At 40.3% G+C, this 21,121-nt stretch overlaps 1 long non-coding RNA gene across 1 annotated transcript; it reads left to right on the top strand.

The window, feature by feature from the left end:
• Positions 1–297: 297 nt before the first annotated feature.
• LOC136443361 (uncharacterized) lies at positions 298–6,942 on the top strand. Its single transcript, XR_010757131.1, has 4 exons — positions 298–518; positions 4,195–4,304; positions 5,165–5,230; positions 5,815–6,942. It is a non-coding gene; the product is annotated as an uncharacterized lncRNA (long non-coding RNA).
• The last annotated feature ends 14,179 nt before the right edge of the window (positions 6,943–21,121 follow it).

Here is a 21,121-nt window from a genome sequence, read left to right on the forward strand (position 1 = left end):
CGGTTTTTGCACCTGACAGACACTTTCTTCCTTTTAATTCGAATTTAAAAGTCGAATGATAATTATGCGGCATTTGTGCCTTCCCCTATAATTACGCAGTGTTCAGTATACTTCCCAACAATTTGTGTAAAACAGAATCAGTGTTTTAATTAACCTCTATATATGTTCGGACAGTATACTCAAGGTATATTCCTCTAAATATGTGTAACTTCCCAACTTATCTATCAGAACAGTACAATAGTCAATCTTGACATAAAAAAGCATATCAGGTGTAGCCAAATGCCCCCATAAGAGCCCCACCATTTTGAGCTGGCAGACCGCGAACTGAAGTCAGCGAAGTTGAAAGACTAGCTTCCATTCCGTGTCAGGGCGAGTTGTCGTTTAGGTAACCGTTTCTCACCACTGCGCGACATTCAGCGTGAGCACAACCGTCAAAACACCTGTCTGGGGAACTCAGGAAATGTCTTGTACGTTGGACACTTACAGGTAGAACCCAGCAAAGTTTCAAACTGCAGAAGGTGAGCGATTTTGTGTCTTACGTAAGTACGTATACTCTGGTATGTTGTCTATACTGTATTGTAGCGTTAACTAGCTCTTACTAGTAAACACACACACACACATGTTTTCGTTGGCATGATTCTTAGTTTTGATTCTTTTTTCGTCACATCCTAAACAATGACCTCGGTTCTGGTAGCATTATAACTGTGACATTGACTCCTTGCCTAAAGTCGATTACATAGCGTGTCGTCCGGTGCAATTTGTTTAATGATGCAATAAATGTTCGTCCTTGTGCCAATTCTGGTGCTATGCCCCTAAGTGGGGAGGGGGGGGGGCTATGTACAGGAATTTCGGTCAGACAATTAGTTGCGATCGTGCATAGTGGTTTCATAAACGAAGGCTTCGCTTGAGGCGATTTGTGCCAGCTTCTGGATTGTTGGTATCAGGTGTTGTTGTTTTAGAGGGTGTGAATCTTTCACTAGCTGTCAAAGGAAAATGCGTAATCTGTACCGGGAGCAAAACACTCTCCAGACACCTGTCACCAGATTGCGTCTACACAACCGTCTATTAAGGAAAATGAGTCTGGTAACGTTGGGTAACCTAAATTCGGGATTTTTCCGATAATGGTTGACTGAAATCAATCTAGCAGAACAATAAACCATCCTTTTTTTCTATTATTCTGTCAGTATCATGTATTATCTTTGCACTAATCATATATATGGTAGATTTTATCTCTAGTCGTGCTGACACCATAATATTTCAACTTGAAACTACCGTCCGCCGCACGCACAATTATGGTGCTGTCGGACAGGGGGGCACATTAATTCGGGAGAGAAGATTCGTCTTGAATATCTTACCGCTAATCACATTTTATACAGCAGCTATTCGTTCTATCCTTGGCTTGAGGAGAGTGCTATGGATATAGACGTGTCCAAGTAAAAAAAATACACGAAAAAACGGCCGTACCGCACACATCAGGCCAGTTCGGGAACAACCCGTGTGTTGAGTCGGTAGAACTTCACTCAAAGTCGGCCCATCGTCATCATCGGGCAACGTGTAAGTCGTTACATTATTCATGGGAAGTTAGCTGGATGCCGTAGCAATGGTAATACTACTATGTCCATGTGTTCCTTGTTGTGTTAGGAGCAAACTTTGAGGAAAATATCTTCCTCAGTCCACTCTCACACGCAGCATTTAGACAAAAAAGTGTTCCTCACAAACCTTTGTCGTCTGCTTGACAACAGGATTCTGGTTAACAATATGGCGGCGGGAAAATACACGTGCCGTAGGTTGTAGCAACAGAGAGGAGTTTTGTTGATTGATCACACTTAGAATCCAGTTGCAGGTTAGCAAAAGAGATTGTAATAAGTTGTCTTATAAATAATTGTGTTTAGCAGGCAGGAGATGTGACATTTGTCTTATAAACCAGCGAACAACCGTGCTGGGTGATTCTCCCACGAAGCCCCCAGACTCTGTCAATAAGGGACGGAGAGTTTTTGACGTCGCCAACTTCTAATGCATGGTTATCGAAGCTTTTCAGCCAGTGTTCTGAATACGTTAGTCTATCTGCTTTGCATTGCTGGCGTTATAACTGATTTTGCATCTAGCACATATCCCTAAATACCCCGTTTTCGAAAAATCCCGACTTTAAGTACCCCACGAATTTAGGTTACCCAACGTTATATCAATAGTTGATTTAAAAGACTCATAATGGCATCTAAGTCAAAGCACCAGGTCTTGTCAAGGACTGTACATATGTCCTTGGCTTTGCATTGAATGTTTCGTCATGAGGCGCTCAAAATGACCTTTGACCCTAAGATGGCATCTCCCGAATCTTGCGTGATCTATTGACGTACATTGTAGTCTCTATGCCAGACTCCGTGGTAAGCTATGATATATAGTAGAGATTAGCCGACTAAAGTTGAATAATCTGCCAAAGAAGTTAGCCGGCCAGACCCTCAATTGACCCCCTCAGGCCAGACTTCTATTGATGGGTATCTTTAAGAGTTGTCTTTCCTGAATTGTTGGTTGAGGATCGAATGTTCCATGTGGTTAGATTCAATTTGGAAACAATGGGAAACAACTGACCAGGTCAACGGGCAAACCGTAATTATGGGATATTATCCATACAGGCATTATACTGTACATTTATAAAGTACATGTACTACAACAAAATAATTGATGACAGACAACCCAAATATGCATAGTCCTACTTTTTTTCCTACATTTTTGACCAAAACAAAACAAAACAGAACAAACAAAAGCATACAACGATACCGAGTTTCTATTCATAGGTATATGTACATGTCTACTACAATGAAGCCCACCATGCCATACTCTATACATAGCCTCCTGGTAGGTTTAATTTAGAAAAGTGACCAAGAGTAATGTAGCTCTCGGCAAAAACCGACCTTGATTTTGGCAGGTCGTTCAGTGTTCTCTGCCAATAATTCTACTGATCAGACGGCATTACGAGTTGTTTTACATCTTGTATTGTCCCCTTGGGGTGTAACGATATAAATCCCCCCAACATATCCTTGGCCTTCTGGACACATTGTACGGGCATTTGAGGGGGTGCGTTGCAAATTGTACTGGAATTTTTGTGGAGGTGCGTTTCGACTACTTTCATCATTTAAAGAGGGTAGAACTTGAATGAAAATACTCTTTGTACACAACCAAGTGTTTTGTTCAACCGACGTTTCGTAGAACGGTCTGTCACCTTTCTCAGGGAAATTTTGACTGGTTCACTTTACACTGCACCGCTGCTTACAGATGCGGTCCCAAAAGTAAAGTATAAACATGAAAATAGTGTGGTGTTTACAATGCAGTATCAAACGTAAAGGAGTGTATTATGTAAATAACTGTTGTCAATTAACAATTAACAGTGCAGCAATTATTATCTAGAATATTCTTCTCATAGCCTCGTCAAACGTTACGGGTCCGCTGACACTTGTGATTACCATGCCTAAGCCCCAACAAGCCTCCAATAGGGCATCAACTAACACAAAAGGCCCAGATTCCACTGTAGGTAGAGCATGTTTCGCTTGAGCTAATACATTATCCACCAGAATAACGTTGCATTGTCCCACATGTATTGAGCAGAATGTGTCATTATCGCAGCGAAGAACAGCAAATACATGTACATGCATGAGGGAGGGGGAACTTTTCTTTGACGCAAGTGACGCGGGTGTCTTAAGAAAATATTAAGTTCGATCTAGATGAGTACTTTGTTGTCTACATCCATTTCGTCCTTAGAAAATTCATGTCTATTGTTGATTTGTTGGAGTGTAATTAATCTTTTGGATGAAAAAAAATCAACATCTGCAGGTGATGAAAAACACACGGATGGTAGTTTTTACATTAAATTTGTAGTGGGTTTTTGATGAACTACATTTGTATGTCTCACTGATTTGTGGATACATGTTTTATCTTAAGTAAATACATGTACATAACTTTTTAGTTGATCAGAGTCCAAGTACTGGACAGTCCGGGTACTACATGTATTATATGGTGCATTACATGCAAGCGTGGTCTTCAGCGATTCAAATCTGAAGTGATTTATAGGTAAAAAATCTTAAAGCGTCTCTAAGATATTGTCAACAGTATTGCAGTTCACTATAAAAGGCATGTATTTGTCCCATCTGTAGAATGTATGTTTTAATATCATTACTTTAATTTATGTTATAATTACTACAGGTCCTGGAGTGGAGGAGAAAACCAGAAGTACTGAAACAAGATGGGGAATAAGAACAGTCACTCAGACCACCATCCAAGGTCACCGAGAGACGCAGACGAGGCAGGGGAAAGTGAGTAACGCCTTCCTGATAAATACTGCGTGATAAACTCTTTGATAAACACAGTGTGTAAACAGACTACCACTGATCACACATTTTAATTAGACAGCGCACAGCAGAGATGTGGCACAACATTTAGAATGCAGTTATGATATTCCAATTTCTTTTGCTGCATGTGAAACATGAAATCTAGTTATGCTACAGTTGCTATTTTTAGATTCACTTCACTCAAAGTATTACTGTCTGCCGCACACTTCTGGCAAACTGCTTCTGCGACCATCAAATCACCTCAACACAAAATATAGGATAATGCATTTGTTCACCTAGCACGAAAAATTGTTTGAAATAAATTAACAATTACGGACGGTCCCTGTTGTGGATCCTATTTTGTTGGTCTTTTACGCAGATCCGAGCAGTGTGCGTGACATGTCGTTTAGATCCAGATTCAATTTGACCATGGGTACTGCTTGCAAGGAAGGTAATGTACCTATCCTATCTTTTTTGCACACAGACTTGAATGGATTGCGCTATTCATTAGAGATAAATAGCAGGAAATTCAGGCTTGACGAATCTTACGTCGAACTTTCGACCTTCTTCAGGATAACTGACCTAAACCGCTTTGAACACGTGACCTTTGACCTATTGGGTACGTCACACAAAAGTAAGGTCACGTGAACAAACCAATCGGGCCAGTCCTCCTGATGAAGGTCGAAGGTTCTTCCAAAAGTTCTGTGAGCATGAATTTACTTTTGTCAGAAGTCTAATTTTGCCGCAAAAATATTTCGAGCAGAATGGAGCAATCCGTTTGGGTCTGTAAACTAATGTTAAGGAGTGCTTGCAGGGGTGGGTAAAAGGTTGTTTTTCAATGGCAGATGGCGAAAGGAGTGTGTCATTGAAAGACCGCTTGAGGGCTGCAAGTGATTCAGCAGCGTCGTCAGGTGAGCTTTGTTGGAAGTGCAGGCTTTAGTAGGAGTCTGGTGGTGGGTCAGCTAACAAGAGCTGGGTTACGTATGCATAGAAGTGCAACTTAGAGATATGCATACCGGTGTGCATGGATGCAATTAACTATTCTGCAACTCATGATGTGCAACCTGTTGTGTAATCTATGATGTGATTATGATAACAGTACAGCATATTATGTAATGATGCAATGGAGCAGCAGTAGAATACAACAATGCTATGCAAAGTGACAAAGCGGATGCAATTCGCACGGTGCTAACATGCAATACGTGGTGCGTCTTCTTTAATGCAATTAGCAAGGTTTGCCTGCGATGCAATTCAGCGTACACTAACCATGGTCTTCACATTGCCGCTTCAACTCGCCCTTTGCCACCTGCCATGATTTGAATAACTCACAACTAATAAAATATACATTATTGCACATTGCTTACTACATTTAATGTTTCATAATATGTGATAAACACTGTTTATACTTTAACCATTCGGTTACAGTACTAACCCAGGCATGATAAAACTATGTAGCCATGATTGCAAACGTTCTTTGTTTTTCTTTTGAGCACAGGGCAGAGTAATGCAGCGAAGAAGAAAGCCAAAGGAAAGAAGGGTAAAGAAAAGAGAAAAGCAATCAACTACAAGTTCTAGCCAAGCGCTTGTTTTTTCAAGACTGACATTTTTAGTAATTTTGACAAAAAAGATGGACATTAATCGATTAAGAGTTTATAGGTTTGAGTTGGATTTTTATTCACAATAGGGACATATTTGAAGAAGACCGTCTTATACTGTTTGCCAAAGTACAACCAGAGAAAAACATCAACTACGTTAGATAACTATACAGATTTTTTTTTTTTTTTTGTAATTAGAATTCTAGGTTCACTTTTATACTGATTAACAGCTTTCATGTGAATATATCTTTTACTAATTTGAAAACAATAACGCTAATAAGTAAGCGTCTTTGTATCTTGCTTCTGCCGTCCATAGCGTTAATTGTCGTCACATTGAAAGTTTGTAACGTTGATGATTTGGAGATAGATTCTTAAGCCACATCATTATTGAAAGTCGATATTCCGACAACAGGCCTTGTGCTTATATTTGGGATGACTTCTTTGTTTCTTTCTTTGATCTTGAAAAGGGGCACATCTGTTGTAACAATGGAGAACTTGCATCTTTTAATGTCATTTTGTAAAATTTACAATGTATTGACATAGGAATGCATTCAAAAGATGATGGCTGTTCTTTAACTTGAAATATCTATGCTTGAATTACATAACTGTTGATTTTACAGCTGATGTAATGACTTTATGTGCCTTAATTTGAATATTGTAAAGGGCGTGGTTATGACATGCACTGTGATTGTTTTTAAACAGCAATGTGTTGTTTTCTGTGTGCGGTTGATGTTAACTTTGTTGTCAAGAGAATCAGGGAGAGAATCTCACTAACTGAAGTGAACTTTCAACTTTGTTTGCTGTTATAGTCTTGCTAAACAAGCCAAATATTCACTTATGTCAAGTTCTCTACTTAACAGGTTTTAATAACTAGTGTGATTTTGATTTTTAAATCTTGAGTTGAAGTGAATAACAAAAGGAATCTACCGGGCGAAAAACGGCATATTATTACAAATACGATATGGTTTCAAGATTATTTTAGGAAAATTGTACAGATGAAGGGAAACAATAAAGAAATTGTCTTCCTGTTTGCATTGTGTAACTGCCTCGCTACAGATGAGTCTGTCAGCGCCCCCATGCGGTATGTATTGGTAATTCATTAATCGCAATAGTTTGAATGTTCTTGCTTGCTTGTTTTGATGATTCCCAAATTAGCATATTTGCAGGTTTTCAAACCACGGTTGCTGAATATAGTGATCATTGCGGGCCACAAACTATTCTCCAAGCAGAGGTTTTGGTCGGGGAACTAGTAGTGGCCGCGATCTTAATATCTCGTGGAGGGAGAACGGTTAGAAATCGCGGCCACTGCTAGCCCTCCGACCTCTGGTTTGAAAATCGCTATGAATCAGACACACACATATCTATGAGACTGCCCTACATGTGCGACATCTAGCGGAGATAACTTGTACTGCAGATACACGTAAGCCACAGTTGCCATTTCATAGTAGTTTTCACATAAGTAATTGCAATGTAACTTCAAATCTTAAAAACGGTTTGAACCTGTCTTTGGTATCTCTTTATACATGGATGAACATGATATCACGGGGACGAAGAAAGATACGCTTTATATGACTCATATGACAAACTACACTGAGCATGCATTTGTACACAAATGATATACACCTAGCCCCCCTCCCTCATTTCACAACTGAAGGGTATCAGACCAAGCCCGTTTTGCACGTTAACCATTCTGGCGCAGAGTGGCTGATTTCCCATTGATTTCTGCCGACAGGCTACCATCTGCGGCCCGTACGCACCTTAGCCTGGCCGGCTTTACGTCTTTTCAGTAGGAATCACGAAAATCAATCGTGCAAAGCAATTATCGGGGAAACAATCACCTAAGTTATGGCACTGCTGTCTCAAGGACGAAACAATTAGAAAGTCGACTCAGGACCAATTTGACCGTATTCCAGAAATTGACATTTAATGAGAACAGGAAAAGACAATTCCGGGCTTAATTGTGGGCGGAAATATTGTTGCTATTACTAGTATCAGGCCCTCCCACATGTTTTAGATAGACCATCAGCACGAATGCAAGTCTTCCGGTTGAAATGTCCATGTAGAGGGCAGGAGTATTGTATTATTCCTTTGACATTGCGACCGACAAAAATATAGTCAGTTAACACGAGAGATAGATTTGCAGATTAGTTTCTTTAGTACCATTCTGCTGGCTAATATCTGACATTCTTGATAAATACAAATCATATCTACTGAACTGGCCAACAAATAGGATTTCACGGAAACAAATTACGGAACAAATCAAATTCAAAGAACAAACAAAATGGCATTGTAAACGTTCACTTCTACAAGTTTAGGTACAAATGAAATTCAAGGAACAATGACTTTACAAACGTTCCTTGTTGGCTACAAGCTAGAAATAGTCCAACAAATCTTTTCATCCGCTATCTCTACATTTATATCATTCATACCAGGTGAATGGTATGTCTAAACTCATGTTTAAACTCTGGTATGTTTAAACTCATACCATGTTTAAATTCATACCAGGTGAATGGTATGTTTGAACTGTAGTATGTTTTAACTCTGGTATGTTTAAACTCTGTCTAAACACAAACAAACAACTAGTACTAGTAGTACGTGACTAAGAACAGTGATATAAAGCCGGCTATAACTATGCACCTTTCAGCAGTCATTTCAGACCAAGCGCAAAGTCTGAAGTAGAGTACGACATCTGCCTCTTCAGTCTGAACACAATCAATCCAGTCTAATAGCTTATTCCTTTCATTTCCGCCTTTGATAGATCTCGGATCTCTACAGCCGTCCACTCCAATAGCAGCAAACTCAATTATGTCGAGTACAAATTGGCTCGATACTAAACAGCCCATCTATTCAACCCTCCCTTTGTCAGAAACCTTTGAGTTCCTTTATTCCTCGCCTTTGGCTCTTTGAGTGGGATACTGCAAAGGGGTGTGAATAATTCCATGTTGCAAAGGGATTTTCCAGGGCTACGCTTTAAAAGAGAACCGCTCCTGCACAATCCTCTGAACTTTAGAAGTTGTTTTACTTGGATGGCTTCTTTGTTAGATCGATGGCCAAATTTGGCGCGTCGGACAATCTTAGCGTTACTTTATGTACTGGTCATGAATTTTGTTGTGAGAATTACATTTTCTCAGCTAACTTTTCAAAATCATCCCATCCCAGCTGAAATACGCAAAATATTCCAGAACAAGGAAACAGACAACCAAACAATAATTATGTTACAAAGTTGCTAGCGTCTAACCATAGAATAGTGCACACTTATATGATAGCCATGAAAAACACGCTATTTTGCATTAACTTCTGTAATACGGAAAATATCGATTTTCATAAATCTTTTAATCTGCAGATTCATGGCGAATAATGATCCAGAGGCATACTGAGATCAGATGAAGGACCGTCAGTGATTGTCTCGTTTTCTGCAGGCTTAAACTGGGTACGTAGATCTAATCTACTCCACGGAGTAGGAAAATGTCAAGCACATCATGTCAACAGTATCCGCGGAGTCTTCATTTGATTACTCAATCACTCTTGCTTCACGTACACAGCAATAGGTGACTCCATACAAGGCATACCTTTACTTGGGCAAACTTTATATCTTAAAATTCACAGCAACTGAAGTAAAGTTTCTATTTCTTCCTGCAAACTGTCATGGTTGTGTATGGTGATTGAAGACATATCACATATAACGTTTATTTCCTTTACGCCTCCCTCACGTTGCCATACGTCACAATACTAACTGTCACAAAGCTTACTGTGAGTCGATAACTCGGAAATGTCATGCTCAGAACTGATATTGGATTTCCATTCGCAACAATGATGTATGCCTTGCTGTTTTGACCTTGAAACAAAGGTTATATAGGCTATTAGTGATGTAGATATTCAACCGTAAAGATGCTGTTATTCCAGAGAGAATTAAGTATTGGGAATTCTACCCGCGGCGGGGGTATGACGGATTAACGGAACAGCCCTGTCCGTGAGAAATGAGCCCGGGGATGTCGCTGACAGATGGATCTGCCGAAGGTGTAGCTATCAACCCATGGAAATCCACTTGAGGTCACCGCTAAGCCAGACGGATGCATGCAGACACATACACTAGACCAGACCGTTAGTTTTCTCGGTTTGGCTCGACACTTCAATGCATAAAACGTGACCCAGGGAGATATAACTCGCCACATTTGTTTTGCGTAGCATTCCCAGAATCCGATATCCAATTCTAATTTCTAGATTTATCTACTGAAAGATAACCACTAATACAAAACTATTTTCTGACAAAGGAATTCTATATTTCATTTTCACTGAATGTCTGGGCAACTAGACGGCGTCATTTATGACAGCACACGGCTGTATTCTGTATACTTATTTTTTCCTCTGTTAAATGCGATCATGTTCAAATGTCGCTGATATACTGTCAGTATGTTAAACAGACCAAGAGAAATACATAAAATCTTTCCTTCTTGTTCAATGTTTAATTTTGATTCATTCCTCGTTTTGGAAGCATGTATAAAAGTTGTACGAGACAATGATGACATGAATACATTTCTTTTGATGACTTCACATTGAATGTATTCCAGCTTACAATGCGTAAATCTTTATCTTGCTTATTCATTGCTTAGTACCTTCTTCTATAGCGTTCTGCGCATGTAATAGTTCGCGTATCATGCGTTTCTTCGGGCAAATATTTTTTTAAATCAACGAAGACGCGTACTAATGTTATAATCACACCTGCCATACGTATCTATTAAGTTCCATTTACCAGTGCTATATTTTACCTTGCACTGTGCTGCACTGTTACGTGAGCCGGAGAGAGAAACCTATTAATTCACTCTAAAAGACGCATTTATCTGGTGCAAATCATTGTCTTCTCTGCACATAGACAATTCCTTTACACCTGCTTTCACATCATTTAGGTGGGACATAGCAAACCGATGTTTATAATTAGGACCCTGGGGAAAGCAACTATTGCTGCCGAAACATCAGCCAGAAAATTTCCTCTAGGTTATCGCAATATTTTCCTCGTAAAAAAAATATATGACGTAAAAGGTTATCAGTTAAGAAGGTAATAGAAGAATTATAAAGATAAGCAAAAATTGGCGAAACCTTTCGGAACGAAATCTACGGTACACAGCTGCTGCGTATCTGTCCCTAGAGGACGATACGCGCGGCTCAGAGATAACATCTTTCAGTGACGTCATCATTTTCTGCCGTGTGACGCGTTGGTGGTGTCCCACAAGGCCATGCGTTGCGTGCAACACCACCAGTTATTTGTCCCTTTGGGGTTTAGCAGTTTTTCTTACACCGTTACCGTGGTCTTCACAGCGGTAATCTGTAACATCTATGACGTTCTTGAACACGTGATGTTGTTGCACGCAGGTGATATTAAACTTGGAAATCGTGCCTCTTTTACCATGGGACGCAATTTCATTTTCCTCTAATCAGTACATACTTCATTAATCAGTTCAACGGCACCTTTGATATTTGTAACGCTAATCCCTAAGCCAGCATCACGAATTGCAACAACGTCAACAATACAAAAATCACAGGCCATGGAAAACAACAAGACAAACAGCAAACGTCCTGATGGCAAAACAGAGAATAGCACAGCTAGCACAGACCGGAGATTGGAACCAATATTACATATCCTTTTGATAATGACAGCCTCCTCAGAGACACGTCGCGCTGAAAGTCAGACGATAGAACAAAATGCAATAAAGGCGAAGTTGGCGCCAAAGGACTGCCTGTCCTTGAAAGTAATGGAAAAGGAAGTAGGCGGTAGATGTGTGTCTGCACACACAAATGCATGTCATTAGAGCGACCATCGACTAGATATGGCATCAAATTGAGCTGTATTGAAACGGCGTCAGGAAACCCAGCTGTCTTACCGAACACTGATTCACATATCCTGATATCAAGTCAAGTTTAAATTCCATTTTCCAACCAGTGAATCACGAGATTCAAGTCTGCTTTACACATGATTATCTCCATGAAAAATGGAGATATTGTTTTGGGTGTGTCTGTGTGTGTGTTTGTCTGTTTGTTTGTCTGTTTGTGTTTCCGCACTACTGTAGTCAGCATAACTCAGGAACCTCTTGATGGATTACGATGATATTTGGTATGTGGGCAGGTGTTGTGAAGCCGAAGTTCAAGGTCGATTTTGGGCCCCCTGGTATGTGACCTTGGTACTGCAGCGGAACTTCAATTTTTGTATCTTTTGACCTGGACGTGCTGTGGTCTTGATTTTTGGGTGGCAGATAGCTTGTGATGTAACAAAGAAGTGGTGTAGGTTTGGGCCCCCTAGCAGCTTCCTCTGGAACTGCAGGGGCGTTTTTGTGAAAATGTTCTAAGGAGAATAACTGAACAAAGGAACAACCGATTTCCATTATATTTAGTATGTAGGTAGCTTAGATAGAGATATACACAATGAAGTGCAAATTATGCTAATTGGGACTTAATTTGCATAGCTAATTAGGAAAACCTATATTTGCAGTGTTTTCCATTATCAGACTCAAATACATGTAACGTATGTAGTTTATGGAAAGTGGAGCATCAACAGATACCGATTATGCAAATAAATTCCTAATTTGCATAATTAATGCAAAACACCATATCTCATCTAATTGGAAAATTATAGGATTGTCAATATGATACTTAGTATGCAGGTAGCTTAGACAGAGATATACACAATGAAGTGCAAATTATGCTAATTGTGACTTAATTTGCATAGCTGATGAGGAAAATCTATACTTGCAGTTTTTTCCATTATCAGACTCAAATACATGTAACATATGTAGTTTATGGAAAGTGGAGCATCAACAGATACCAATTATGCAAATAAATTCCTTATTTGCATAATTAATGCAAAACACCATAATTCATCTAATTGAAAAATTATAGACCTGTCAATATTGCAACATATGTAAGTTAGATAAAGGTGTTTATGACCAAGCATATCTTATGCAAATGTGTAAGTTATTTGCATGAATAGAATTGTTCATGGAGATATGAGGTCGTGGAACTCTTGTTTATACTGTACGCCATAAGTACATTTTGTACTCCTCTATACCGACTGGATGCGTGTTTTCCTTATAGATACAATCCTTAAAAAAAAAAGTATTAGAAAAAGGAAAAATTAAAACTTCATCAAATTACAGACAAGAACGCTTTGTCAAACGTATTTCTCTGAATCCAAAAATTCAGTTTAGGTTTGTAGTAAGATATCATAACGATTGATAACTGTACACCGCTAGGTGGCGTTTTTTGGACTGGGATCCATGCTTCCACCTGATCAATGTACCCCCTCCCCCTCCGACCTTCCCAGCAAACATCTAAACAGCACTAACCTATATAACGTGCAGGATGTAAGAGAATAGCACCTGTAAACCTGTTAGCTTCTAACTTTTGCTAGAGTGCCATGAATGTACATGGTCGGATGACGCAGTGCAAGTCTATAATGGACTTTTCGGACAAAATTTAAGTTAATTCCAATGTACTGGTAATGCTTCATAGCGTATTTCACACTTCAATGTCGGTAAACGTTCCAAATCAATGGTAGAAATACTGACGCCATAGTTCTATGAATCATTGGATACGTTCTACTAGCATTCTACAAAAAGCGTAATTGTGTCATTCTGTCGCACTACAATCTCTCAAAGCAGTCGCAGCGATAGACTTAATGACGAACAGGCAGGACTCTCAAGTTGCCCCTTACAAAACAGCTCTATGTTTTTATCATTCCAGCAGCTTTAGAGCCAGCTATCCGGCGCTGTAAATGTTCCCCGCCTCCACGCAATAATCATTCAGCACAGAATCATTTGAGAAGTGTGACGAAAAGGCTTAGTCGATAACAGTTTATTTCATGGACTTGATGGATCATCACTGGAACACCCCTTTTGCTCTCTATGCGGGGGTAATATTGGTACGCTGTACTAACGTGCGATGTGAGGCGGCCCGCCTACACCCCGATAGGTTGTAACACGAGAAAATAAAAACTCACACTCAATGGAGGTTACCTATACGCAACCAAATGACAAGCCATCTACAGAAGCCTACAGAGAAATCGCACAGACTTTGACATTTAAGATATCTGAAAAAGATTGGGTTATAAATGAGAAGGAATAAGAAACGATGAGTTGATTTATTTTCATTGGTAGAGTTCATCTTGTTGCTATGTTCTTCTAGATCACAATCTAAGACGGTTATCGACATGTTAATCCTATTCAAAATGGACCTATTACCGTGGTAGAGTCAAGAGATAGACAGGGTACTTAGACTAATTCAAAGGCGAGTCTTCATACAGGGATGACATGTACATACATGGGTCATCACGGAAAATATGGTTGTTTGTAAGTTTAAAAAAATAGAAGAGACGTGGAAAGGCAGGAGCGACAGGCAGATATAACAATAATTTGTTTTCAAAGAAATAATAGATAAATTAGTGAATATAAAATAGAAATTAATACAAAAATCATTACGCGAAAATGGTTATGTATATAACATTGACTTCGATATTGTGGTTTGATTTTATTAAAGCGTTAAATTTCTATAATTGTACTTGAAGACTGAAAGTCCAAACATTGGAACATTGTCATTTTGGACATTCATATGAAAATTCAATCTTGCACTTGATTGGCCATGGACTTTCAGTTGATATTACTTCCATATAATCGTAATATTTGAATGTTTAGAAATTGTTTGGAGACATTTGTTGGCGACTCCACATTCTTGATCGATAGTTTCCGTACCAACAGCCTCCCCATGTGATACCCTCGTAGGAACAACAGGTCCCGAGAACCAGGTGCGCTCATTGATCAAACTACCTGTGAGGCCTGTTCGACAAGTAGATCTGTTAGACATTATTTCTAACCTGTTAGCGCGCCCGGGGGAATATGTGGATCCAGGGGGGTTCTACATCTACGGGCAGCCTTCAGTCACGACATTGAAAATCAATATACCTTTATCCCCTCCGGTGCAACTGTCAAAAGAAAAGAATACCCTTTCGTTATAGTCAATGTTTTCCGCGGCAGCTATATTGTTGAGGAAAAATAAAGGTGGAAGAAAACATGATAGCCTGGCATCCAAACCTATTATAGCTGCCTAGTAATATTTAAGAGGACAAAAATCCTCGGCAGCTATAGTATATTTGGATGCCGGGATATAACTTGAAGCTACGTGTAGTCAATATCTACGTGTAGTCAATATCAGGTGTATATAGAGCTGTTACTCCCTAGACACGGAAGATCATACGCACTCTTACTTTGTATTATTTGTAAGATGGTTAAAGATATAGGAAAGTCTATTCTAGTACATCGTTGATGGTGAACAATATCCCCTTGTCTTATTGAAGCCATGTTCGCTGTGTTACGGCCCATTTCGTCTTCTCGTTATTACTAACTGTGTAAAACTTTATCCTCAGCCAGACCACCACGCAGTTCAACCTTGAACTCAGCTCAGACTTCTCATTACTCTAGAAGTCGGTCACCGGGGGACCTTACTAGTGGCGAGAGAAGCGATCTAATCTACTACCCGGTCGTGCTGGTTATATCGTCACTCTAAAGGCAGTATTCGTCATTACGTGGGGTCCTTCATCGCACTTCCACCACCTGTGGATTCATCCCGCTGCCGGGACCAAAGCCACAAAAGCCCACATCAAACTTACTACTCCCCCCCCCCCCCCCCCCTCAGCGGTCGATGGTTCCTTATTGACTTTCATCCCTGCTATATAAGCTTATTGGAAGTCTCCCGAAAGCTCAGGTTTGATATTTGAAGCCATACATTAAAGTATTCCCTCGATACAATGCCTGGATTATATTACCTCACCATTTGAAGGAACCCTTCATTACAGCTGTATGCGGCGAGATACAGGCGCATCAATTGTATCGAGCCACATGACTTCCTTAATCTTCTACCATTTGTTACCGACACAGACTCATTCAGCTCATGTGCTCGTTAAAGGCTTCTGACCGTTAGATTTTTACGCTAGATATGCACGATTCCGGCTTATCTGTGGTCACGGCAATATCTTTACCATAGGAAATCAATATGTGACACGACCTTAACCTTGACGCATAACGTGTTAACCCGAGAGCAGGCGAACTTCTTCACAAATGTTGACAATCTCTGATCTTCAGTAATTACTCCTCCGCTGCATTTCACCGATCTTAATGAGAACTCCTCGCCAAGAAATTGCCTGCTCCTCTGTATGACGCAGATACTTTGCCGAAGATCGTTGAACACACAATTGCTTTCCTCAGCTTTGAAGAGCATGAAGTTGAGATCTCTAAAAAAAAGACTTGAACAAGTTTTCTAAATGTTTTTTTACCGTCGATCCAGAGGATAGTGTCGTCGGTGTGGCGAAACGGTTAGAGCGTTGGATGGACTCAGGACTAATAGGTCCCGGGTTTGAACCCCACCATGCCCCGACGTTGTACCCTTGGGAAAGGCACTTAAGACGACTTTCCCTGGCGGTGGAGTGCATGACGCCCATCGAGCCTCTTCGGCTAATCTGTCTAAAAGTGTGCCAAAAAACACACTACAGATTTGGTTGCCGATGTGCCAACATCTAGCACATTTGCCACCAAGAACCGTATGAAATCCAGGGGATACGCATGTAACTGTAGTATAGAATATTAGTATAGAAACTTTCAGATTGTTTTTACGAAAGGTGATTCCTTTTACTACATATAACGTATAAATCGAATGACCTGATGCACATATGGGTGACTTCTTGCACTATACGAACATTCGTCATATAAATATGGAAAATAAAACTTAAAGATACGCCAAATGACAGTTACTAAAGTAATTACAACTGGATAAAATCTCTCCAGTTGCTTGAGTAACTGTCGTTTGGCGTATCTTTATCACCTGGCCGTACAACCTTCATCGACGTAAAACTTTAAGACCCTTAAGAGATCCTTAAGCAGATTATAGATTTCGCTAAAACTATTGCCATATTGATTGTACTTCCTACATTAATCCCGTAGGTAACCTAATTATCAAAGATCCAATCACAACAATCTAAACAGCATCACAGTTGTATTTCTGCCGGTAGACATTTTTGTCTATGGCTACTATAATCAATTCCGAGCCCATGACCAGTACTTGTTCTTATCGAAAGCCATTGGCCATTATACACGAGAACCTTTATAGTACTTTATCTCCAATAGAATTACAACGTTAGAACATTACCCGTATTAAGTTATCCCCTTCACCAATAACCTTAAGTCGACGCCAATATCAAGGCGTCGTTAAGGCTGACATTCAATTTCTCACGGCGCTAATTTCAGTCATTTTATTGTCTTTATTAATTCTCGTTCGCCTGCCGCCGCCATACGCCTTCCTTATTACATTTTGTCCCGAAGCTTGTCGGCGCCTGAGTTTGCAGTTAAAATCCAATTACCAGGTGGAGGCTTGGAGCATTCCAGTTCCTCCGTCAGTTCCGCGATCATCAGAAACATGATCCAATAACGCACTCCACAGTACTAATTACTCTCCTGATTAGTGACGACGATGTTTTTCAGACCATGTTGGCGCCCGTATCGTCTTTTCTAATCAAATTCGTCATCAACTACGGCTGCTAATAAGTATCTATGATCCAGTCAGCGGGGATGTGCCTTTCGGAGTTCCCGGTTGTGATTTGAAGCATTATCAGATTGCGATTTGTTTGTAGAGCTGGTGAGTTGGTGCTGTGTTGAGTTATAGTCTCTTGGTAAGCCAAATAAAGGATCAAACCACACAATCACACACACACACACACACACACACACACACACACACACACACACACACACACACACACACACACATCCAGAGAGAGAGAGGGGGACAGGGAGAGAGAGATAGAGTGAGAGCGAGAGAGAGAGAGAGACAGGGAGAGAGAGAGACAGGGAGAAAGAGAGACGGAGAGAGAGAGAGAGCGACAAGGAGAGAGAGAGATAGAGAAGTTCCTAAAAAAACATAACCATTTTGCCGAAGTGTGCGAATTCGTGGAAATGCTACCACCTGTCCATACAGTATTTCTGTACACGGCTACGTTCCACTACATGTGCGCTCATATGAAGTTTATAAGCTGGCTAAGTTTCTCAGGATGTCACAATGAAAGACTATGAAAGAAGTATCGCATTGCCGCCGACTATTACCAACCCGCGAGTTAGTAATATAAAAGTGCCAAAAGTTTTCATTCTTAATTCATAGGGGCTATGTTAGTGTGTGAAACTTTCGTTACAGTCAGACAGTTGTCTACCAGTTTGGCTGGCTGGCCCATAACCAATATGTCTTTTTTTCTTCGGGCTGGTCCCAAACAAGAATAAAACATGATAGTAATTAGTATGCAGGTGATAGTGGCCTTGTGCTGTAAACTATTTTTGGACGACAAATGGGTTATTTTGTTCTGTAATTCCTGGTTGCTCATCGTGCCTGCCACAAATATTGCCACCTAAAAGCAGCCACGCTTTGGCAAGTCACAAATGGGACATCTGCATGCACGTACATCCACACATAGCCCTACATTATCCCGCAAACGTGTCGTTACCGGCCATATCCACGACACAGGGGTATGTTTACTGCAGTAAGCTTCAAGGTAACCATCCCTGCATTAGACGCTGCCCCTGCATTTTTACACACTGATGTTTTGTTGCCGTAATCATTCTACATGAATAAAAGATAGGCTATAAAAATAAGTGTCATCCGTCTAGCTATGAACATGATACGATGCAAGTATCGTAGCAGCTACAGTCTTGTAGATCATTTTTATTACATAAATCCCTACAGGGAGTATAATAAAGCTGTCGGTATAAATCACAGCGGCTCTGCCAGTGTTCAACCTCCGCTGCCGTCTATTGTCTCGCCTGCTCCAACTCATCGCATGGTTCCTGCAGATAATTTACCGCATTCTTTGTCTTGTAACAAGCCGAGCTATCGCAGACACTCATACCAGACAGTTCCACTTTGTTTTGACGCCATGCAATCGTCTGGGTATTTTCCCTTGCGTCGCCTTGGAGACGACATTAGCAATGGTGGGTCTCACTCCAACACCCATGTGAATGCTATCGCCCCATCTGTCCATACTGATAAAGACTAACAATATTTCTTTACAGTTCTCCTTAATCACTTTTGGATTACTTCCGCGACACGGGCAGCCAAGTATTGGATTTCTGCTCATATTTCTGTTCTCGTTTGCGGTGGTTGTGTCGCCAAGAGAGTAATTTTCGCTGTACCTTTCATAGTTCAGTAACTGTTGATTAAACTAAGCGAGCTTGTTGACGAGTAGAGTTTATCGGTTACATCAGAGAACTTTCTACATCAGGTAAATTGACTTGCCACCTTTGAGTTTCGTCTCAAAGTCAATAAAGAAAAGAGACAAATTCCTTCTGGCTCATGAGTTGATGCGTCTCTGAGGGTGATGTATTATGCATTACGTAATGCCACAATCATAACAGAATCCAAATTTGGATTTATTAAAACTTTGAGCTAAATCTGATTTACGTTAGACGTAAGTTTTTCTTTAACCAAAATCAAAGACGTAATGCAAATTACGAAGCATTTGGCAATAAACTAGTACATATAAAATCGTACATGTAAACAGTTAGTTGGCCGTTATCACAACTGGGCATTGACCATGTACCAGGCAATACATTTACATTTACATTTAGTGCAAAATGTATATAACACCAGATATGTACTAGCATGAAATCTTTAGATGCATACGTATACAAATCTAGTACTATAGTGCATGCGTCGAAAAGTGTAACTTTGCTTTGTAGGTAGGTTTGTCAACTTTTCAACAGAAAGTAGGAAGTTGTGGTCGTTACTCTCCCTGATGACGTCACTCGTCACACAATGGACTCTTGAACAAACTTGGTGAGACATACAGTAATTCTTGTTTCTTTCATTGTAACTTTATTTTCACTGTTTTCACGGTCACCTCTGTACCGTGAACTTATCATCACCGTGGAAAAAAAACCTATTGTTATTATTTATGATTCCTCCACACATCCGTTCTGTAAATCACTTGCTGCCACCGTGAAGTTAAAGTTCAGTGAAAATGGCCATTTTCCTTACACCGTGAAATTTTGCTACTGTGAAGATAAACTGAACTACAGTGAGTATACAATGGGACGGGCATAGAATTTGCCTCTTTGATGTAATCTTCTTGGCCATAGCTATCCAGTGTGGTAGATACCTTTAACGAATCCTATTACGCGTAATTTACGTGTCTTATATTCCACATCAGACATATGTCTTAAATATCCTGCGGTGTATCTTAAGGTGTCTTCCTGGAAAAAGACATCGCGTAGTTCCAGATGAATGACTGGCAATATTTCAAATCACAACTCCATCGAAGCTAGCTCGCACAACCTACTTATATTTCAAATCGTGGTCCCATTTCTGACAAATATATGACACAATTTTCCCGCTGAAGATGTGACTGATAGTTGAGCGCCGTAAGACGGAGTGACTCTGTGTCTGATGCTGCATGTGCCCACGGCGGTAAAATAACTCATTTTACAGCCTGTTTTATCAACTACTCGGCTTGGCATCGCCCACGGCCGCAGACTGCTAAGTACGCTGCACGACAGCCCCGGACGCCATCCGTTATACTTATTGCGTCGTGCTCAACTTTAATGGGAATAAATGGGTTCACACTGCGAACATCTGGCAGATTTATAGACTATACTAGCAAGTTATAAGTTAAAACCAGAGGAGTCCATATGGAGACAGCTAAGGTCTAATACTAATGAGCATTTGTAATAAATGTATTGTATAAAGATTTGATTGCAGTCAAACACTAGTTGATACTAAAGTATATATGTTTTTGTGCGCGCGTTATTGTACGTGTACAAGTATGTGTGTGTGTGTGTGCGTGTGTGTGTGTCTACATGTGTGTGTATGTATGTGTATGTGTGCATGTCCGTGTGTGTGTGTTTTTGCGTATATGTATGTGCGTGCGTATGTCTGTGTGTATGCGTGTGTGTGTCTGTCGGTGAGTGTACGTGTTTTTGTGTGTGTTCTTGTGTGCCTGAAAAGCATTCCCATTCATTCGTCTTCAACTGTAACCCCTAGGCAATAAAATCAAGCACTGCAATATCACTAGTACACCTCTACACGTCCGCTATCACCACCAGTGACGTGTATCCCCCTGATGACGTAAGTGGGTGGTCCAACCGTAGATCACCATCACGACCCTTTCTCCAACACATTCCTTTGGACTGATGA

This window comes from Branchiostoma lanceolatum, chromosome 10 (assembly GCF_035083965.1).
Source record: "Branchiostoma lanceolatum isolate klBraLanc5 chromosome 10, klBraLanc5.hap2, whole genome shotgun sequence".
NCBI classification, from domain to species: Eukaryota; Metazoa; Chordata; class Leptocardii; order Amphioxiformes; family Branchiostomatidae; genus Branchiostoma; species Branchiostoma lanceolatum.